We start from the raw sequence: 22,211 nt of genomic DNA on the forward strand, positions 1-22,211 counted from the left end.
GGTCTTTGCTGAACTCAGTCTTTGGGTCATCTGATAATTGATTTAAGCACTCAGAGGCATCGAAAGGGACAACAGCACGGTGCCAATGGGAAGTGTGTGTGTGGATGTAGACTTAGTGGAATGCTCTCCACAGTTGGGAAAGTTCACATACAATTTATATAGTGCTCTGATCAGACAACAATTTGAACACTGTTTCTGCTCACTAAGATTCAAGCTCTGGATGTAGTTCGGAGAGAAACAAAAACTGCAAGACTGATCCTAGTCACCAAAATTTGATGAAAAACTTGAGAAACTTGTGCTTTTCAGCCTTAACAAGAACACTCAGTAAAGGTTTATGAAATAGTAAATAGTGCGAAAAGGTCAAGACAATATTTCAAGTTAAACCATGATCTAGATGATGGAGCCCAGGTTCAAACTAGTACAAGAAATGTTTAGGACTGCTATCAGAAGGTTCTTCACACAGAGTTATCACGGAATGGCATGGGATTCTGGTTGGTAAGTAGCTTAATCACTTGAAAGAAACAGGGGATGCCGTGGTGAGTATCGTGTTCAATGGTTTAATTGTTCTGAGTTTGATTATGTTTGTCAGGTAACTGATCTATGCTCACTGTGCTTGATTGGTTAAGCCTGGGTGTTGACTCAGAGCTAAAGTAATCAGAAAGACCTAAAGCTGAGCTGGGATAAGCATGAGTGCAAAACATTTTGTGACTGTAATGACACTTAAAAGCACTATAAATAAACCTGTTGCACACTTCAGTGTTTTCTCCATGCTGCTCTGAAGTAAATCAAGCATATAAAATATACAATAAACTGGAATAACACAGCAGTGAGGAGATTATAGCTCCTTTGTAAATGGATGAAATAGGGTGGCATGAATGGCCTTCCTCATCTGTATCTAACCTGGGATCTATGGTTCTTCCATGCGCAAATCCGAAGGAAGAAAATTGGCGAAATTGTAACTTAACCCACCTGTCAGGTACTTGACGTGATTGGATAAAATACTATTTTATCACCAAATTTTATCATCCAATTTTACTCCCATTGAAATCAGTGGCGAGCAATGTTGGATTTGCCATAAGATCACCTTCTTGCCTGATTCCCTAGAATTCCCACACAAGTCAGATAAAATGTTTTAAAGAGTGCTTCACTATTCCTAAATCTAAAATAGGACTGCATTCAATAAAGGTGCCAATACATTGTTGTCAGTGCCTCAGACTCCTGTCCCCGATAGTCTGTGTAACTACTGCGCAGGAAAGCTTCTTTGCCTCATTTCACTCTCTGGGCGGAATTGCCCCAGATTTGCACAAAGTGCATTAGCAGGTGGGAAAAATGTCACTTTACCTGTCAGCTGCAATGGTGGGTTTTCGCGCCGTATCATCCCATTCCCGCCTCATTAATTATGCAGCCACAGGAAACACACCATGGCGCTGGCGGGTGGCCTCCGATTTGCCCTCACCACTTGCTCGTGTAGGGCGCATTTTTAAACTGCAGCCACGCGCACACTTCTCAATACTTGCAGCCCAGGACTGCTTCAGTGAAGACACGGCCCCAAAAGCCAAGAAGAGTGAAGCACCCCGATTCAGTGGCTTATCCCTGGGATGCCTTCTAGGCCCACCATGATGTCCTCTACCACCGATCCGGCCGCAGGAGGCCCATCAACCTTACCACCGATCCGGCCGCAGGAGGCCCATCAACCTTACCACGCTGGCTTGGGAGGTGGTGTGGAGGTGGTCAGCGCCAACGCTGCACACAAGAGGTCGACCATCCAGTGCAGAAAACAGTTGAATGATCTCATCTGTGCCACCAGGGTAGGTCCACCATCTCAGCACTCACACACTCACCAGGCCATCACACATTCACTGGCATCTTACTCACTGCCAGCTCAAGGGACATCACCACTCATTCTCTGACATGAACCCTCACATCACCGTCTGGCCTCATCTCCTCTGGAGACTGCCTTCTCAACCCTTACCATCTTCAGGCCACTTGCACAGTGTGCCCCCACACACGCCCTGGATACCCCCACTCCCCAGTACAGCCTTCGCCCTACAGTCTCTTCTCTTGCCTGAGGCCACTTTTCTCCCTTCCCTAAGCAAGCCCAAGCCCTGCAGCCATTCAAAAGCCACCCCCGCCTTACAACCGGTCTGGCAGATAGAGACGTGCCCATGAACCCCCCTAAATATGACATGGTGCTGCCTGCGAAGCCTGGCACTGATGACCATAAGCGCTGCCCGAAGCAAGATAGGCAAAGAAACCTCAAGGTCCAGAGTAAAGTGCAGCTCGCCAGGTGCATGTCGCTTATGTCCAGTTGTGAAACAGATGATCCAGCATGGTGGTGGGGGAAACGATTCCAGTGAACAGGGCTTATAATTAGATGCTAATGCATTAAAATGATGTTCCTGACATGCGCCGATGGAAAACACAGCCTGCCACTGACAAGTGGAGCCGACAATCGCAAACTGGTTGCACGACAGCGTGAAACCGATTTTTGGCCTTCCCGCCATGATGCCTGATGCTGACGGGGCGGGAAAATTCTGGCCTCTGTCTCCCATCCCAGTCCTTCTCAGTGTAACTTTAGATGCACAGCAAACAATCTTTTGTGTTACTACTCTGTGATGGATTGTCCAGCCAGGTGAACTGTGCACCAGCTTTTCCATCCACCACTTGATGTGTCATGGTATAGCAGTTAGGCATGACTGAGACTCTGGTAAGGCTTTGGTGATGACAAAACAAATTAACAACAACTTGCATTTATATAGCGCCTTTAACATAGCAAAGCATCCCAAGACTCAACAAGTGTGTTATCAATAAAAGTTTTGGCACTGAGCAACAGAAAGAGGCACCAGGACGGATGACCAAAAGCTTGGTCAAAGAGGTAGGCTTTAAGGTGCATCTTAAAGGAGGAAAGAGAGATAAAGAGATGTAAGGAGGGAATTCAAGAGATCAGGGCCCAGGAGCTGAAAGCACAGCCACCAATGGGGGAGGGATTAAAATTGGGGATATGCAAGATACCAGAATTGGAGGAGCACAGAGATCGAGCAAGTTATAGGACTGGAAGGGGTTACAAAGAGAAGGAGGGAAGCCATGGAGGGATTTAAAAACAATGATAAGGATTCTAAAATTAAGGCATTGTACCCAATATACGTTAGCAAGCGATGAGGGATATTTTGTGATAGAGGTAATGGTGGGGCTAAGACACTCCTCGTTATTAAAGTGACAACCAGACAGCAACTTCAAAGAACTACAGATGAAAGGCAAAATCAGGAAGTTGTTCCTTCAAAAGATGCATGGTGATGATGTCTTACTGAGAGATTCATCATTAAAATGTATGGAACAGCATCATATTGCTGTATTTATCTGATATCTACATCGTAGATTCAGCAGAAAAAGTTAGGACTTGTCCATTCCAGTGTAAATGCCTTGCTAACAGCATGATAAGTTTTATTTACTGCCAAGATACCTCTCTGAAACTGAAGATTAATTCTAATAAGGATAGAGTCTTGTTCCTTCAGATTTTAAAATGTAGACAATGGACTCGCCCCGTGACTGGTCACTCCCTGTAGTTAATGGACACTCCCTGTGACAGGTCACTCCCTATAGTTAATGTGATGTGCCCAATCATAAACCCTCCATAAAAGAGGTCAAATAAATGAAATGGAAGGTAGGTAATCCTTTGCTTGTCCTTTAACTCCCCTAACTAGCTTCAGGACAGCCTCATTTTACCTCAGAGACACCTACCATTTTAACAGGAGATTCCCTCAAAGGTATCAGGGGTCCCACCAGTGGCATTCACTGAATGCTTGGCAGTGATCATCTTGTCTTTGGTCTACTGATAATGGTTATTAATGTATGTTGTACACTCTTCCTCATCCTATTTGACCTGGAAGAGAGCTTTGACTTTGTTCAATGTCTCCAATACGGCTCACTTTACACCCACAGGAGATAATAACTAGTTCCAAATAGTAATTTCTCGCGGATCTTGGGTTTATTAATCTTAAGTAGCCTCACAGTGATCCATAAAACTGTATTTTTGTTGCCTGTCACTTTGTGTTAGACTTCTGTCTGCCACTGCTGTGCATCTTCCCTCAAGCATTGGCAGCATAGTTCACTTTCATGCCATCTTTAATGATATTTCTATCTAATTCTTATGCATCTGCCACTGAGATGCATTTTACTAATACTACAAACACCTCCAAGTACACGCTTGAATGAGCTTGATTACAGTTCATGGAAAAGTTAATCTGTTGTGATCTCTTTGTTTGATTAAGAAGTACAACAAATTGTTAACTAGGGGAAAAGTGACCCAGGAAAGGTTTCCCTTTAGGGTGTGTCAAAATATCATTGACACTAAGATCTTTTAATTCAATGTTGAATGTTTTTGCCCTCTACTGATCATATTTGGCTAGTATTGAAGCTGTCAGCAATGCAGCACTCATTCCCAGTCGAAGCAGCAGGTTTATTTCTTTGCATGTGGCTTGCTGAATATACAGCCAAACAACTGGATGGCAAACGAAGGAGGGTGAATGTTGGACGTGGAACAAACAGGTTGCAGAAATGCATTACATCAGGTTAGTAATGCTGTTACAGAAGGGGAAGAAAATCAAGCCCATTATTTTCTTCGATTCATAACATCAATAAAATGACCCCCAACTGCCAGTTGTTCTCATGCGCTACAGGAATCAAAAATCAGACTGTTTAAAATAGCCCCCAAGACCAAAACACTGCAGATGCCAGAAATCTGAAATAGGAACAGAAAAGGCTGAACATACTCGGCAGGTCAGGCAGTATCCGTGAAGAGAAAAACGGAGTTAATGGGCGGAATCATCGGTCCTGTTGGCAGCAGGTGTCATGGCGGGCGTGAGCAGCCAATAATCGGTTTTATGCCATTGTGAAACCGGTTTTGCGATCACCCACTCCACCCATCAATGGCGGGCCACTTTTCCCACCACACATCAGGAACCTAATTTCAATGCTTTAGCATCTCATTATAAACCCTGTTTTCCGGAATCATCCCCCCTATGCTGGATCATCCAGGCACGTCAGCGTGATTGATGTATTTCACAACTGTACATAAGCGATGTGCACCTGGCGAGCTGCACTTCACTCAGGACTTCGAGGTTTGTTTGCCAACCTTGTTTCAGGCAGCACTCACAGTCATTAGCGCCAGGCTTCACAGACAGCACCACATCACTTTTAGGGGGGGCTCATGGGCAGGTCTCTACCTCCCAGACCAGCCATAAGGCGGGGGTGGATTTTCAACGGTTGCAGGGCTAGGGCTTGCTTAGGGGAGGGGGAGAAGTGGCCTCAGGCAAGGGAAGAGGCTGCAGGGCGAGAGCTGTACTGGTGAAGGGGGGTATCCCAGGGTGTATGTGGGGGCACATGTTGATCTGTGCGGGTAGCCTCAAGATGCTGAGGGCTGAAGAGGCAGTCTCCAGAGGAGATGAGGCCAGATGGAGATGTGAGGGTGTGTGTGAGGGAGTGAGTGGTGATGTCCCTTGAGTTGGCAGTGAGTGAGATGCCAGTGAATGTGTGATGGGCTTGTGAGTGGGTGAGTTGAGATTGATGAGATAGTTGACTTACCCTGGCAGCACTCTATCACAGACCTTCCCTTTTCTTCTTCATACCACCTTTCGTCCTTTCTATTGCTCAAAACAAACTACATTTCTAACTTTTCTCAGTAATGATGAAAGGCCGCAGACCTGAAACATTGGGCGTAATCGTCCTCCATTTGCACGAAATGCAGTAGTGAGCATGAAAAAAGACGTTTTAGCCGCTGGCCATTTTCAAACCATATCGTTCCCTCCCCACCTCATAAATTATGCAGTCACTGGAAAGACACATGATCACTGTAGGGCGGCCCCCAATTTGCCTGCCACACCGTTACCTCGTCGCTCCCTCACACCAGGCGCCATGTTTAGACTGCAGCCACGCATACAGTTCTCAATGCTTGCAGCCCAGGGCTGCTCCAGTGAAGACATGGCCCTGAAAGCCAAGAAGAGTGCAGCCACCCCGAACTCTTATGTCAGTGTTGGCACTGACCACCCCTGCCACCGCCTCCCGAGCCAGGGTGGTGAGGCTGATGGGCCTCCTGCGGCCAGAGCAGGGTTAGAGGATATCACAGTGGGCCCTCCATGGCATCTGGAAGGCATCCCATGGATGTGTCACTGAATCAGGGGGCTGCACTCTTCTTGGCTTTTGGGGCCATATCTTCACTGGAGCAGTCCTGGGCTGCAAGTAGTGAAAACTGTGAGTGCGGCTGCAATTTAAATATGGCGCCCTGTGTGAGGAAGCAGTGAGGTAATGATGTGGCAGGCAAATTGGAGGCCGCCAGCCAGCGATCCAGCGTGTTTCCCATGACTGCATAACTTATGAGGCTGGAAGGGGACGATAGGGCTTGAAAACCCACCATTGTGGCTAGCTACTGCACTTGGTGCCAATCTGGGACGATTTCACGCCCGCTACTGCACTTGGTGCCAATCTGGGACGATTTCACGCCCGCTACTGCACTTAGTGCCAGTCTGGGATTTCCATGCCCACTACTGCACTTGGTGCCAATCTGGGACGATTCCACCCTATGTTTCAGGTCTGTGACCTTTCATTAGAACTGAGAAAAGTTAGAAACGTAATAGGTTTTGAGGAAGGGGAAGGAGGAAGGGTGGTATGAAGAACAAAAGGCAAGGTCTGTGATGGAGTGGAGGGCAGGAGAGATTAAATGGCTGATTAAATGTCCTACCCTCCACTCCATCACAGACTTTCCATTTTTCTTATTCTTCCCATGGGAACAAAATTGTTAATTAAAATATTTGCGTAAAAGAAAATAATTAAGTGAATTATTGAATGAAATCTGTCAGGTATATGAATGCTTCAAATAAATTACTTCATAGAAATATTTTCACGTTCTGACTTACTGCTTTAATATCTATCTCATTCAGCCCATAAACCCATTACTCAATTTAGTAATCCATAAAAACATTGTCTTTATATTTTTTTAAATCTTATTTTTAACTTTCACCCCTTTATTTCTCTGACATAGGACAGGTGACCCAGCTTGTACTGAAGTAAACCTGTGAACTAAGGGAGAGCAACAAGCTTCCTGAATTTAATTTTGTAGGGGCATGAATTATTAAAGCATTCTGTGAAAAATGTTATTGTAGGTATTCGTATAGATTTGTGCGTTCTGCTTTTATACTATTGAGCTTTTCGCAAAGATCAATTTGCCTGCAGGCAAAGAACATTTTGAAAGACTTTAGTTGTGACAAAACATTAGGGAGAATTTTCCCTCCGTCAGGGGTGTTGTGCTGGGGCAAGCGGGGGTGGGCTCGGGCCCGATCGGCACCCCCGATCGGGTCTGCGCCGCCACCTTATGTGGGCGGGTCAATTAAGGCGCTCGGAAGCGCTGAACACTCCCTGTGCGAGCGGGGTGGGGGCTCCCTGAGTTGGGACCTGTGCTCTTTCGCGCGCATGTGTGCAAAAGAGTGCAGAAATCTCCCTGAGGCACGGAGCTGCCTCAGGGAGATTAGTATAAGTTCCCAAAATTTTAATAAAGAAAAGAAAAAATTTTAAGACATGTCCCCTCCTGTGACACTGTCACAATGTTACATGAGCTGGGACATGTCAATGAACATTAATGAAAAATTTTATTTAATTTATAAACACTTCATGAAACCTCATCCCGCCCGTGGATGAGGTTCAATGATAAATGCGAAGGCCGCCTGGGCTCTTCGCCTGCCCCCCACCAACCTTAAGTTGGACAGGTAGCTCACGTTTATTAGTTTAACTGACATTTAAATGGCCTTAATAGGCCTTTGATAGTTTGGCGGGCATGCAGCCAACTTGGCTGCGCACCCGCCAAACTGAAAATCTAAATGACGCGCAGTGAGGGCGGGACGCACGCCCAACATCACCACCCGTCATTTTATGCCTCGGCGAGCGTGCCCTGCCCCCACTCGCCGAGCTGAAGATTCAGGCCATTGTGAAAATCTCTCAAATTGCAACAGGTCAGACCTCTAAGACCATATACCCACTTTAGCTGATGTAGCTAAAGCAACAAGGTGAAAGGGAAAAGGTAGACTGGCATTGATACTGCGCTTTTCATGAAAAGCAGATGTCACAAAGTGCATTGTAGCCAATGGCGTAATTTTGAAATATAATCACTGCTCTAATGTAGGAAATTTGCACACAGCAAACTCCCACATACAGCAATGTGATAGTCACCAGATAATCTGTTTTTTGTGGTGTTAGTTAAGGGGTAAATATTGGCCCGGACACGAGGGAGAACTCCCCTGCTCTTCTTCAAAATAGTGCCATGGGATCTTATACGTCCTGCCGAGCAGGCAGATGGGGCCTCGGTTTAACATCACACCTGAAAGACAGCACCTTCAACAGTGCAGCACTCCCTCAGTCTAGTTAGGAAACACGGATGCTGCCCTCTGCACTCCCCTCCATCCAACACACAGGAAAAAGTGTTTCATGTCTTTTCTCAACTGACTTTTCATGAATAAGGAAAGTAAGGGAGATTTTAAGTCCTGTCAGAAACAATTCACTGTGCATGAAAGAAATAGCAGATAGGTTTGTTGGGCAAGGGTGTTAAGGGTTACAGAGCCGAAGCAGGTAGATGGACAAAGGATATAGATCAACCATGATCTACTTGAAGGGTGGAAGAAGCTCAAGGGCCGGTTCTGTGTTCCACGTTTTTGGGATTGGGCTTTTCAAATTCCTGTGGAGTATACATGGACCATGAACAAGGTATGCATGTTGAACGTTTCGAGTTCTGCCAGCAGGATCATTGTTTTCTTCAGACAGTCAAGCAATAACAGTGACAATCAGGAGTTCAAATAAACAGCAAGCTTGAAGCCAATCGATGTAATGTCCAATTCCTCAGATGTTGTTTTAAACAAGTTCTAGATTGATTGTATCACCTCTAAGCATTACAACGGCAATCTACTTTTTTACTTAAGTACACATCCAGAGACGAAATGATCAATTCTCAAGTGAATGAAGAGAACCAAAGATTTAGACAACACAACTTACAGCCTTTGTGTTGTTTATCTATTAACATTGCATTAAAAAGACACAGGCACACAGCTAATCCGTTCAAGTGAATTCACATGTCCCTTGAATTATCTTTCCATTATTGCTTAAACCTTTTGAATGGCCAATCTCCAATGGTCGTGGCATCGAACCTCATGAGTCTCAGCCAAAATCTCAGGACTCTAGCTGGCATCTTTTCTGGTTCCTTGGTATTTAGTAAGGTCACCAACAGCTTGTGGTCCGTCTCGATGGTGAACTGCAGGCCTAAGACGTAGCTGGGTGAACTTCGCTCAGCCCCATGTGGCTGCCAGTGCCCCTTTCTCGATTGCAGCGTATCTTTGTTCTGTTTGAGTTAATGACCGAGTTGTGTAATAAACTGGCCTACGTGTTCCATCTTTCTGGATTTGAAAGCTCCTAGTCTAATCGCTGACACATCCACAGCAACTAATGCCGCCGCTCTGGGTCATAGTGTGCCAATATGCTTGGTGAAGTGAGCACCGGTTTGATTTCTTGGAATGAGATTTGTTGGTGTTCTCCCAACACCATGCTTCATCTTTCCTAAGCAACTGTCATGGTGGCTCATTCACATGTGCCAAATTAGTAGGAACTTCCCTACTTGATTGAACATCTCCATGAAGCAGCATTGAAGCTCCGCAAAATTGCGGGCTGGTGGAAAACCCTTGATTGCCTTGGCTTTTTGGGGATCAGCCCTGATACCCGATGCCCGGATGATGTGTCCTAAAAACACAATAGTTGGTTGTGAGAATTCGCGCTTATTGTTGAGCGTTAGCCCTGCTTCTTCCAGGCATTGCAACGCTGCTCTCACTCTTATCTCGCGTTCCAGTGAGGTGGACCTGTGGAGCAGGATGTCATCCATGTGGCAGATGATGCCCCCCCTTCCCCCCCACCCCACCTTCTAATTCCTCCAAAATGCCTGACATTGTCGCCTGAAAAATTGCTGGAGCTGATGTGATTCCAAAGGGCAGGCAATTGAAGCAGTAAGTCCCGAAGGCGGTGATAAATGTAGTCAGTAGTTTGGATTCCTCGTCCAAGGGTAGCTGCCTGAAGCTACTGTTTGCATCCAGCTTTGTAAAAATGGCACTTCTTGCAAGCTTTGCCAGATTCTCAGCTATGGATGTGATTGGGTGGATCCCCCACCCCATCCACTGCCTTGTTTAACTGTGAGAGATCAGCACAGATTTGTATTGGGCCATTCAGTTTCAGTGCTGGAACCATGCCTGAACATCAATTTGTGGGTTTGCTGACAGGCGAGATGACACCCTGATGCAGCATTGACTCAATCTCTTGCTTCACTTCCTGCAAAAGTGGGTGCGGAGCCTTCCTTGAGGTGAACAAACACACAGGTTTTGCATCTGGTCTCAGTGTGAGGTGGTAGGCTGATTTCAGCTTCCCCAGATATCTGACTAGTTTTGGAAATTCTGTCCCTAATTCCGTGACTTTTCTGAGCTTTCTAATTCATCAACTTTGTAGATGAGTTGCAGATCTGTGCAAGCTGTTTGACTTAACGGGTGAAAATTCTTAGTTGGAGATCAAATGCACAGTTTCTGCGATTTCTTTTACTTTGTACTGGCGTTGAGCAGCCTACTGTCCTTTGATCTTCAGCAGAATACCTCCCGGGCTGTGGAGTCTTATGGCTGATGGCTGGAGGAAGTCTGGCTTCAGCATTGTTTTGTGTCTGAAAGAATTGAAACTCCTGTTCCAGTGTCTAATTTGAAGTTTGTTTTGTGTCCATTGACCATAATATCTGTGCTCCAATAGTTCCCATTTGATCCTGTGATTTCTCCCAAGAATGGCACTTCACTAGTTTTCAGCTTCTTGGATGGTGCCTAATTTTTGTTGTTTCTCCTATAATTTTTACTGAGACATACCGATTTTAAATGGCCTCTTTTCTTGCAGGAATGGGATTCTGCATTTTTTGGTGGGTCAGTCTTCAGGTTAATGCAGCCTTTTTCCACCAGAGCAAGAACATTGAATAATGGCAGCCACCATGCCCTCTTCACTTTTTCCTTGTTATGGATCAGATGCCTCATTACTTCTATATGTTACAAACTGCAGTGCATCAGCTGATTTTTCTCCACGAGATTTAATTTTCGCCTCAAGTAAGAACTTGATTCTGTTTCCTGCCTCTATATCTGCACAGACTTCAACAGGATCAAACCTTCCCTTGACTGCATAAGATTGGATAAAATCTCTTCTAAGACTCCTGCAACAACGCAATCCCAAATTAAGTCATCTTTCAGGGCTCTGAATTTGCAATTTTCAGATAATTGATAGAAATCATTAACGATCAAGGAATCTATGCTCTCTCCCAGTCCTTCGGTATGCCTATTGCATTTTGCTCTGTGTGTAATGGTGTTCTTTTGATGACTCAAATAAGTATCAAAGGCTTTAATAACTTCTGTGCCTTTGAGCAGAATCTTCTGCCTGCCGGGCGGGCTGTTCGGGAGTGGGCACGGGCGGGCACGGAATCGGCTGCGCACCTCCATTTTACGTGAGAGGGCCAAGTAAGGCACAGCCAGCGTGACGCACGCCTGGTAGCGCTCAATGCTACCTGCGCGGGCCGGGGGGGGAGGAGGGAGAGTCAGGGCCTGCGCTCTTTCACGTTTGCGTGCAAAGGAGCACAGAAATCTCCCAAAGGCACAGAGTTTCAAAGTTCGAAATAAAGAAAGTGAAAAAGCATTTACACATGTCCCCTCATATGACAGTGTCGCATGAGCTGGGACATGTGTATCAAATGTATGTAAAAATATTTATTAATCCTGCCTGTGGATGAGGTTTCATGAAAAATGCAAAGGCCGCTTGGGCTCTTCGCCTGCCCGCCAACCTTAAGGTTAGACGGACAGTGTTCAGAATTAGTTTCATTAGTTTATTAATGGCCTTAACAGGCCTTTGACAGTTCAGCGGGTGTGCAGCCACCTCCAGCACGCGGCTGCCGAACGGAAGATCGAAATGACGAGCGGTGATGTCGGGACGCACACCCACGTCACCGCATGTCATTTTACACGTAAGCATGCACGGCCCTCCCCCACATGCCGATGAGAAAATTCTGCCCTATGTTTATGCCCTGTCAGACCATTACATTATCTGCACTACTGCCTATGGCATAGAGTAAGGTACTGACCTGTTCCTTGCTTGTCTTCTCTGCTAGTGCCAAAGCTGCTCTGTACCTGGTAAACCTGCGACACTAGTTCTGCCACTTCTTGGCTTGATCTGGGTCTTCTAGATGGTCGAAGTACTCCAGTAGAGGTAGGATTTTATCCATGGCTTTCTTTAACTGTAGACTTTTCTGGAGTTCCATTGAAGATTTCCCCATGCTGTCCCTGTCCCACAATCATTTCTCTTGTTGCTTCTTCCAGTTGCTGGGCTCTTCACTGATTGCTTCTTTTATCATGTTTTCCATTGTCACCATCTGTTATCATCGTCATGGCCCTTCGATGGGGTTGGTCGTGGTTTGTATTTATAGATAATGATGAAGGCAAGGCGGTTGGTAAACTCTACCTTTTATTTAACATAATAAGAACTGTGTACAATACAGACTTGGCATGAGGCTCTACATAGAACTATCCCTCTCCACGTTCTGTTGTCATGTGATCTTACATCACTGATGATGTAGATTATATACTTATACATTTACATGACATCTATATCAAAATGCTAAATTATTTTAATTTTATTTTAATAAAATAATATTTTAATTGTATATTAAAAGATAATAATCTTAATATTATAATAAATATAATGTTTAAATTAAATATTTTAATTTAATTTAATACTTTAATTTAATTTAATTCCTTTATTAATTTAGAAATAAACTATTAAAATGTTTTTAAATTAAATACATTTTAGTAGTTTATTATGCTTAATGATTTAATTATTAAATTATTTTAATAAAACTAAATTATTTTAATTATACAAAGGAAGTAGCATTTCTACTGAGTATTATTTGCAATTACTAGACATTAAGTTAACTGTTTTGACAATGTCACTATTAATTTTACTTATTTTTTTCAGATTAATTTTGATTTATCTTCAAAATCATGAAGGGTCTGGACAGAGTTGCTGGGGCAAAACTCCTCCCAAGGAGGAAAGGCCGAGAACCAGAGGATTGGCTAAAGAATCAAAGGCAACATGAGGCAAACCTTTTTATGCAGCACGTGGTTAGGACCTGGAATGCATTGCCTGAGAGCGTGTTGGGGGCAGATGTAAAAGTGTGTTGGATAATTATCTAAAGAGAAAAAATGTGCCGGGCTACAGGGAAAAGGTGGGTGAGTGGAACTAACAGTTGTTTTTGCAGAGATCCAACAGGAACATGAGAGAGCCAAATGGCCGCCTTCCGTGTTGTAACCGTTCTATAATTCTATGAATTCCAATTGCCAGGAGCGATCTCTAAAACTGGAATTTTGAACCCAAGAACAGCTTCTGAGCCATGTGGCCTGTGCCGTGTACCTGGACTACCTTTTCGAATTTGTAAAGTACTTTCTTGCACATCATGGACCTGATTATGCGCTTGAAGAACCCTACAGGTAAATAAGTATAAATGACTTAGATTAGCTTGGTCTGCCGTGTTCTCCCACATCTGCATGAAACTGAGTGATGCTTTCTTTCAGTTCCAATCCTGTACAGTCAGTACTTGTTTCCTCATGACTTCAGTGATTAGTTTGGGAATCGTACCCCAAGTGGAAGCTTCACCATAACATATGACAGTGGTACCTGTGCTACAGTGTCACTAGTATCTGTGGCATAAAACACCACTGGAATAGGTGGTCACAATTGTTTTATTTCCTTTAATTATCAAGGCCCATGATCGATCAAACACTCTGGCACTCCAATTATGCCAAGGCTGAACCCCACCAATGCAATTTTGGTGTTTACAGCAATATTTTGCCAAAATTGCAAACATGATTCTGCCTGTCTGAAGTAAGTATAGCTCAACAGCACAAAACAAGAGTGTCCAACTGCTTGAAAGGGAGCGATCCCAGGTCACTGAGAACACTTAAACTGGCAGGCATGTAAAATTTCAATTCTCTCTGATGTCTACGCAGCAAAAAGCTCTGTCCCCTAATATTGCATTTGCGCATTTTCCAATTATTGCTCAGAACATTCTTGATTTAGAGGAAATAGCTATGGGCCAGGATGTTCGTTGGCACCTAATTGTTCAGAATGGCAGTAGGCATATGGGTCCCATGACAGAAAGTGCGCTCCACGATATTAGATCGGGTTTGCCTGTAGCCATTTGAGACTCACACGGGAAGTATTCAAAATGCTATTGAAATATTTTTCTGCACTTGCTGGACCATTCTTTGAAATTGGGCTGCCCCAGCACTTGACTCACCATGTTCAATGCTGTCAGTAAACGAGGGCAGGATTTTACGCCCTGCAGACGGGCACGGGCAAGCATCCCGACGTCACCGCGCACTCGCGTAAAATTTCATTCGGCAGGCGCCGCCAGAGTTGGCAGCGCGCCCGCTGACAATTAGAAGGCCTATTAAGGCCATTAATTAATTAATTTAAAGCTATTTTTCACTGCCCGTCCAACCTTACAATTGGCGGGGAGGGTGAATCAGCCAGGTGGCCTTTGGATTTTTCAGGAAACCTGATCCATGGGCAAGTTGAGGTTTCCGACATTAATTAAGCAAAACTAAAAATGTTTTGACAGCATTTGTACGATGTCCTTGTTCAGGTGTGAGTCCTATATGGGGACGTATTTTGCACATTTTCAGAATCTTTATTTTTGATTTTAATATTCTTCAGCTCCCTGAGGCAGCTCCCTGCCTTCAGGGAGCATTCAGTCTGCGCTCCCCCGCTCGTTCGCAGACTTCAACGCTCGCCCTCTTCTCGCTGGTGGCTCCAGCAGCGCTGAGGCTCTAAGTGCGCCTTTCACGCTGGCTGGCTGTTAATTGGCCAGACAGCGTGAAATCGAGGTCAGGGGCCGATCATGGGTGGCGGACCGTTTCCCAGCCGCTCCTGGGTTCGCCCGCTGTGCCCGCCCGATGACCCGAAAATCTGCCCTTAGGATATGTCAGCATGGCTGTTTAAAGGCTACATAGGCCGGGACTTTCCACCCCGTTGTGGCAGGACCTGCCGAGGGAGATTCGGCGGCCTAGCCAAAACCCCATTGACTTGCGGTGGGACCGGATGATCCAGAAAATCCCGCCCATGGTGTTCCAATTTCCAATTTTCACCCTTTTCTCTCACCTTCGCCTGGGCCGACTCTGACTCTTCCCTTCCCTTCCTCGACTTCTCTGTCTCCATTTCTGGAGATGGGCTATCAACTAATATTCACCACAAACCTGCGGACCCTCATAGCCACCTTGAATGCGTTTCCACACACCCTGGGCAGAATTTTACGGCCCTGTTTCGGCAGGGACGGGGCCGTAAAATGCGGCGAGGACATTTTAAACCTCATTGGCCTCGATGGGAACATAAAATCCCGCTGCTGTAAAATTTCGCCCCCCTGTTTCCTGTCAGGGCTCCCTTCCATTCTCCCTGCTTGTCCACCTCAGTCGCATCTGGTCTGGTGGTGCAACTTCCATTTGTTCTGGTGATGCAACTTCCACACCAAGATGCACTGCAGGAACTCACCAAGGCTCCAAGGAAGTAACCACGACCACTACCATCTAGAAGGACAAGGGCAGCAGGCACATGGGAACACCACCACCAGGAAGTTCCCCTCCAAGCCACTCACTATCCTGACTGGTAATCCGGAGGTGTCTTCCTCATTCCTCAGTGGAGGATTCCCACCCAGCGTGGTTCATAGCGCCTTCCACGGTGGAATACATTTGAACACGGTGGGTATCAGGGAAGCAGGCCCGTTGTCATCCTGAGAAAGGAAAGGAGATGCCTCACCCATGGATGAACAACAACTCTTCTCAGCATGTTGTGCACGACCTTCTGCTGCAAGTAACTTTTGATGGAATTGTGTTACATTGGGGAAAAATTAATTGGTTTATGAACAAAATGTCACTTGAAAAGTGTGATGGGCTATAGGGGTTTGAAGCTACTATTAAAGAATGACCTTTGCCAATTGCTATATTTTTTATGTTCAAATAAATGGTAAGTCTTGTATTGACCAACCATTTAGTTTACTATTGACGTTCTACCACTTTAACCCTTCAATCTACACTGCTTATGATGCTGAGGATTTTTTTTCTATACCTCCACTAACATGGAACATTACCTGAATATCATAAAGGGTGTACCATGTCGCATAAACAGTTATGCCTGGTTATAAAAAAAAAGGCCAAAGCAGCCAGCACTATATTATGATGACTGTGTTGTCCCTAGGGTCAGAATATAGTCACATTCTTTTTTGTATTATTATCTTTTCATGGGATGTGGGCTTCGCTGACTGGGCCAGCATTTATTGCCCATCCCCAATTGTCCATGAGAAGGTGGTGCTGAGGTGCTTTCTTGAACCGCTGCAGCCCATGTGGTGTAGGTACACCCACAGTGCTGTTAGGGAGGGAGTTCCAGGATTTTGACCCAGCGATAGTAAAGGAATGGTGATATATTTACAAGTTAGGATAGTGAGTGGCTTGGAGGGGAACTTTCTGGTGGTGATGTTCCCATGTGCCTGCTGCCTTTGTCCTTCTAGATGATAGTGGTTGTGGGTTTGCAAGGTGCTGTCACAGGAGCCTTGGTGAGTCGCTGCAGTGCATCTTGTAGATGGTACACACTGCTACTACTGTGCTACGGTGGTGGAGGGAGTGAATGATTAAGGTGGTGGATGGGGTTTAATCAAGGGGCTGCTTTATTCTAGATGATGTTGAGCTTCCTGAGTGTTGTTGGGACTGCATTCATCCAGACAAGTGGACAGTATTCCATCACACTCCTGATTCCTGCTTTATAGATGGTGGACAGGCTTTGGGGAGTCAGGAGGTGAGTTACTTGCCACAGGATTCCCAGCCTCTGACCTGGTCCCGTAGCCAAAGTATTTATATGGCTACTCCAGTTCAGTTTCGGGTCAATGGCGAAAACAAGCTGCTTTTGGAATTCATAGCCAAAATAGAGATTACACAATGAAATCAGAAGGTACAGAGGGGAGCCATTTAGCCCATTGTGTCTGTGCCAATTGAAGAAGAGTTATCCAGTCTGATTCTACTTTCCAGCTCTTGGTCCGTATGAAAACAATCCCAACCTGTCCAATCTTTCCATGAGGGAGAAAAAGAAAGCAGGTGAAAGTGAGAATGAGGATAAAACAAGGGGACAAGAGTAATGCAAAGCTGTGGTCTTATGAACTAAAGCCGGAATCTTAAGGCCCCGTCACGGCGGAGACGTGGCCATAAAATGCAGCGAGCCTCTTAAAACTCCGTTAACTTCAGCGGGACCGTAAAAGCCCGCTGTCATAAAATTCCACCCTCAGATAAAAGAGAAATGCTACGGATACTGGTCCTTGTGGGCATGGGGCGGGAGGACGGTGGTGGGAAAAAAGATTGGAAATAGGATAAAAGGTAGGGATAAAACAATGAATAAAAATGAAAATAAATAAATATAAAATAAAAATTAAAAAATAAAAATGAACATAAAAAAAGGGATAAGAAAGAGACGAGGATGGAGGAGGGAGTTCATAGTCTGAAGTTGTTGAACTTAATGTTAAGTCCAGAAGGCTGTAGAGTGCCTTAGTCGGAAGATGAGGTGCTGTTCCTCCAGTTTGCATTGGGCTTCACTGAAACATTGCAGCAGGCCAAGGATGGACATGTGGGCATGAGAGCAGGGTGGTGTGTTGAAATAGCAAGCGACAGGGAGGTCTGGGTCATGCTTGCAGACAGGCCAAAGCTGTTCCGCAAAGCGGTCACCCAGTATGAGTTTGGTCTCTCCAATGTAGAGGAGACCGCATTGGGAGCAGCGAATGCAGTACACCAAATTGAAGGAGGAGCAAGTAAAGCGCTGCTTCACATGAAAGGAGTGTTTGGGCCCTTGGATGGTGAGGAGGGAGGAGGTAAAGGGGCAGGTATTGCACCTTCTGTGATTGCATGGGCAGGTGCCGTGGGAGGGGGTTGAGGTGTTAGGGGCGATAGAGGAATGGACCAGGGTGTCCCGGAGGGAACGGTCCCTACGGAATGCCGACAGGGAGTGTGAAGGGAAGATGTATTTGGTGGTGGCATCATGCTGGAGTTGGCGGAAATTGCGGTGGAAATGACGGAGGATGATCCTCTGAATGTGGAGTCTGGTGGGGTGAAAAGTGAGGACAAGAGGGACCCTATCATGGTTCTGGGAAAGAGAGGAAGGTGTGAGGGCAGAGATGGGTTGTACACAGTTAAGGGCCCTGTCAACCACAGTGGGTGGGAAACCTTGGTTAAGGAAGAAGGAAGACATGTCAGAAGTGCCGTTTTGGAAAGTGGCATCATCGGAACAGATGCGATGGAGGCGAAGGAACTGAGAGAATGGGATGGGGTCCTTACAGGAAGCAGGGTGTGAGGAGCTGTAGTCGACGTAGCTGTGGGAGTCGGTGGGCTTGTAATGAATATTGGTGGACAGTCTATCACCAGAAATTGAAACAGAGACGTCAAGGAACGGAAGGGACGTGTCAGAGATGGACCATGTTAAGGTGATGGAGGGGTGGAAATTGGAAGCAAAATTGATAAATTTTTCCAGGTCCAGACGAGAGCAAAGTGTTAATGGCCATGTTAATGAGACAATGGTGTGAATGATGATGTAAGCATGACATCAGGATCAGATGACCAAGAGGCTCCAAGAGAGCAAGACATAGAGTAGACTGCGCCCATAGAACCATGTGCTTACCATGAGGTCTTTGTAAATAGTTCTTAATGAATAGTTCAAGAGAAACTATGTACTGACTAGCTCAAGTCACTCATAGAGTAAGCAAAACCTCATCAAAACAAATGAGACAAGAGTTTTAAAGATGATTTTACAAATCATCAATACAGCATAAGTCAGATGTGACAAACTAACAAATGAAAAATATAAGAACAAAGATGAATCAGCTGCATGGGCCTCAAGGGCTGGATTGCATAGTCAGAAATTGGACATCTCTGTGTTAGGGCACATGCCTATCACCTGTAGGATCTTTTATGAATCCAACATAAATTGATGGGACAAAGTGCTCTTCTCCCTGTTGGCTGTGTGATTCCTACAGGAAATAAGCTCAGGCAATCTCAACCATCTTCTTCTTGGACATGGGCCCACAAGACAAAAGCTCACAAAATTCAACAAAATTGACACTAGATTATTGATCTGGACAAGAAAAGCCACATTTCGCCTCAGGGGAATTCAGTTGCTCGTTTTTCTGAACCAAAGAAGTGCAAAACATGAAGCCTGAAGGTAGCACATAAATCAATGCACCTGTTAACTTGTAGACATCTCAGGTGACCCTGCTGAAATCTCAGAACGACAAGCTTGGAGTTGTAGTCTCTGTGCCAAAAGTAAGTGTTCCAGATGCAGAAGATTTTGTTTGTAGATTTATTAGAGGAGATGGCATGATAGTGTGAAGGCTCCTGTGGATCTCCCATGACAGATGCTGAACACAGTGGCAAGGTGATCAGAGTCTGTAAGGTTCCCTGACCTTAACTGAGTACTTGGAACAAGCCAAAAAGGCAACAGACAATGCTTTTGTTGCAACAAGTTAACAGAATTTATTAAGTAAATGATTGAATCAAGATACTTAATATAGGCAAGAGTGGACAAACTGCTTTTGATCTTTGCTCCTCAAAGCTGCCTGGACACAGGTGACATTGTCTTTGGTTCTCTTCGGTGTCTTCTCTCCTCTGTTTCCTCCTCCTGTGATGCTGTGTGCTTATATGCCTGTGTCTGGGGGACCTCGATGTCCCTATTTCTATACCCATGCCAGGGGCTGCCTACGTGCATTCTGCACATCGTCCCCTGGCTACCTGACCCCCTTGACGATGTGTGGCCTGGCTGTCTAGGCCCGGGCTCGCTGGTGTCATTTTCACGCCAATTGCCGATCACGAGACACCGAGGCCTGCTTTCGGTGACAAACCGGCACGCAGCAGCTGTGTGTGGAAAGCGCACTTTTTTTAAAAAAATTAACCCTTTAGCTCCTTCATAGCTGCAAACAGTACAATCAAACACCGTTACAATTTAGAACTGTTCCATAAATATTACCAAAAAAAATTAATCAGAATATCTTCATAAATGGTTCAAACAGTATATTTACAACTTATTACACAGTCCTGGATCTTCTCACCTTCCACATTACAGTTGCCTTGCTTTATCTCTCAACTAATAGGCTACTATATCATGTCCTGTGTTAACATTAGCTTTACTCGCAGTTTACATCAACTTACATCACCTCAACAGTCCAATGACTGTTATTTTTTACATGGTACCTGTGAGTGAAAGTGCCATGGCCTTACTCATCTACGCTGCTAATGGCCTTAAGGCGATAACACAGGAAAGCTTATCTACTCAATAAAAACTCAAAGAGCAAGCAATCATTTTTATCACCCCAACTGTACCAGTCATAGAGGGTTTTGCATGCCGAGCCTGGGGTTTTTTTTTTGGACAGCTTCCAGGAGGCAGTTGCCCAGATTCTGTTAATAAAATGTAATCTTCAACATAAAATGGATTCCTGAATACAACCTTTGCCACTGGTGTTCCTACGAGATGTGAACTGATGCTGCTGTTTTTATTAAGGATGTATCCACCAATTGACAACACTAACAAGAGCGCTTCCCAAGCAGTCACGCACACAACATCCAAACAGGATTGGCAGCAAATAAGAAATATAAGCACGAATATAACTGAGTTTCCTGTGTTTTAAGGAACAGATTTCCCTGAGTTGGCTGCATTCAGGCAAGTATGGGCCTTAAGGTTTTGGCCATCACCAAAGAGGTAAGTTTAACAAAATTTACCTGCATGTGGAGACGAGGACCATTGGAGACTGTCAGTCGGCCCCCTCTCAACTATTTGCCTCTCTCTCCCTCTGTCACGTAATCATCCCTCCCCTACCATGCCCAGTGCCCCTGGCTTTACTCACTGACCCCCTCCCTTCCCTCAGCAGCCCCGCCTCTTCTCACCGTCCTCCCTCACTTCCCCCACCACCCCCACTGACCCCCTCCTTTCCCTCAGCAACCCCGCTTCCTCTCACTGACACCCTTCCCCTCCCCAGCATCCCCACCTCTTCTCACCATTCCCCCCTCCCTTCCCCCACCACCCTCACCTCTTCTCACTGCCCCCTCCTTTCCCACAGCAACCCCACCTCTTCTCACTGACACCCGCTCTCCAACGCCCCCCTCTTCTCACTACGTCCCTCCCTTCCCCCACCATTCCCGCCTCTTGCACCACCCCCGTCCGTTCCCTTGGCAGCCCTGCCTCTTCTCACCGCAACCACCCAACCACCCCCCCAATAATTCCCCCAGGACCCCTGTCTACTCAGTCCCGCCCAATATCAGAGAAGAGGCAGGGGTGATGTAGGTGAAGAAAGGGGGGATGCTAGCAGAGCCGGTGGTGGGGGTGTTGTGGGGGGGTGGGGTGTGGGTAGTAAGCAGAACAGGAGGTGAGGGATGGAGTGGGCAGATAGATCTAAAGGTATAATAAAGAAAACATTTGGAATAATTAAAAACAATTACCTGTCATTGAGTTGACGGCAAACCTCAAAGGGCGTGTCTTCAGCTCGTGACACCAAACTGGGGGGGGGGGTGCGTGGCTTCACTGCTGTTGCCCCCTCACCACCAGCCTTTTCAATTGTTCACCAATGGATCCACACTGTAGCCAGGAGAGCAAGCTTCCCCTGCAGCAAACAAAAGAGGTAAGAATGTAGTTCTAAATACAGTCACTGGCGTATGGTTCTGCATCGCCACTGACCACAAGATCCAGGTCATTGTCTGCTAACTGGGTGAGGCTTAGTTGGTCAGCAATTTTCTTTCCACATACTATTGATGCCGATGCGATCCCTTCGGCCAGACAAGACTTTCGCCAGCATGCGATTTTCAACCTCTTGCTAATTAATACAGCGTAGCGGAGGATGCTTCGCAGGGGGAGCACAGCCTTCTTCAATGACTTTCATCCGTCTTTTCAGTTGAAAGAGCAATGGTTTGAAAACATTCCTAGTGGTTTACCTTCGAGGGCAGCATGCTTGGTTCCCCCGCGGTGCATTCTTGATTGTTTGGTTTCCCACTGTTCTGAGCAAGAACCTCAGCACAGACAAGTCAGTGCAGTCAAAGGCTTTCGTCCGAACCAGG

General features: G+C 45.7%; 1 long non-coding RNA gene across 1 annotated transcript in view; it reads right to left on the reverse strand.

Moving 5' to 3' along the window:
* The window catches only part of LOC144690787 (uncharacterized), a 169,228-nt gene extending 147,361 nt beyond the window's left edge, over positions 1-21,867 (reverse strand). Inside the window, exon 1 of the long non-coding RNA XR_013578963.1 lies at positions 21,600-21,867. This is a non-coding gene — a long non-coding RNA (uncharacterized LOC144690787). The remainder of the gene's footprint in view (positions 1-21,599) is intronic.
* Positions 21,868-22,211: the final 344 nt, after the last annotated feature.

This window comes from Cetorhinus maximus, chromosome 2 (assembly GCF_964194155.1).
Source record: "Cetorhinus maximus chromosome 2, sCetMax3.hap1.1, whole genome shotgun sequence".
Classification (NCBI taxonomy): Eukaryota; Metazoa; Chordata; class Chondrichthyes; order Lamniformes; family Cetorhinidae; genus Cetorhinus; species Cetorhinus maximus.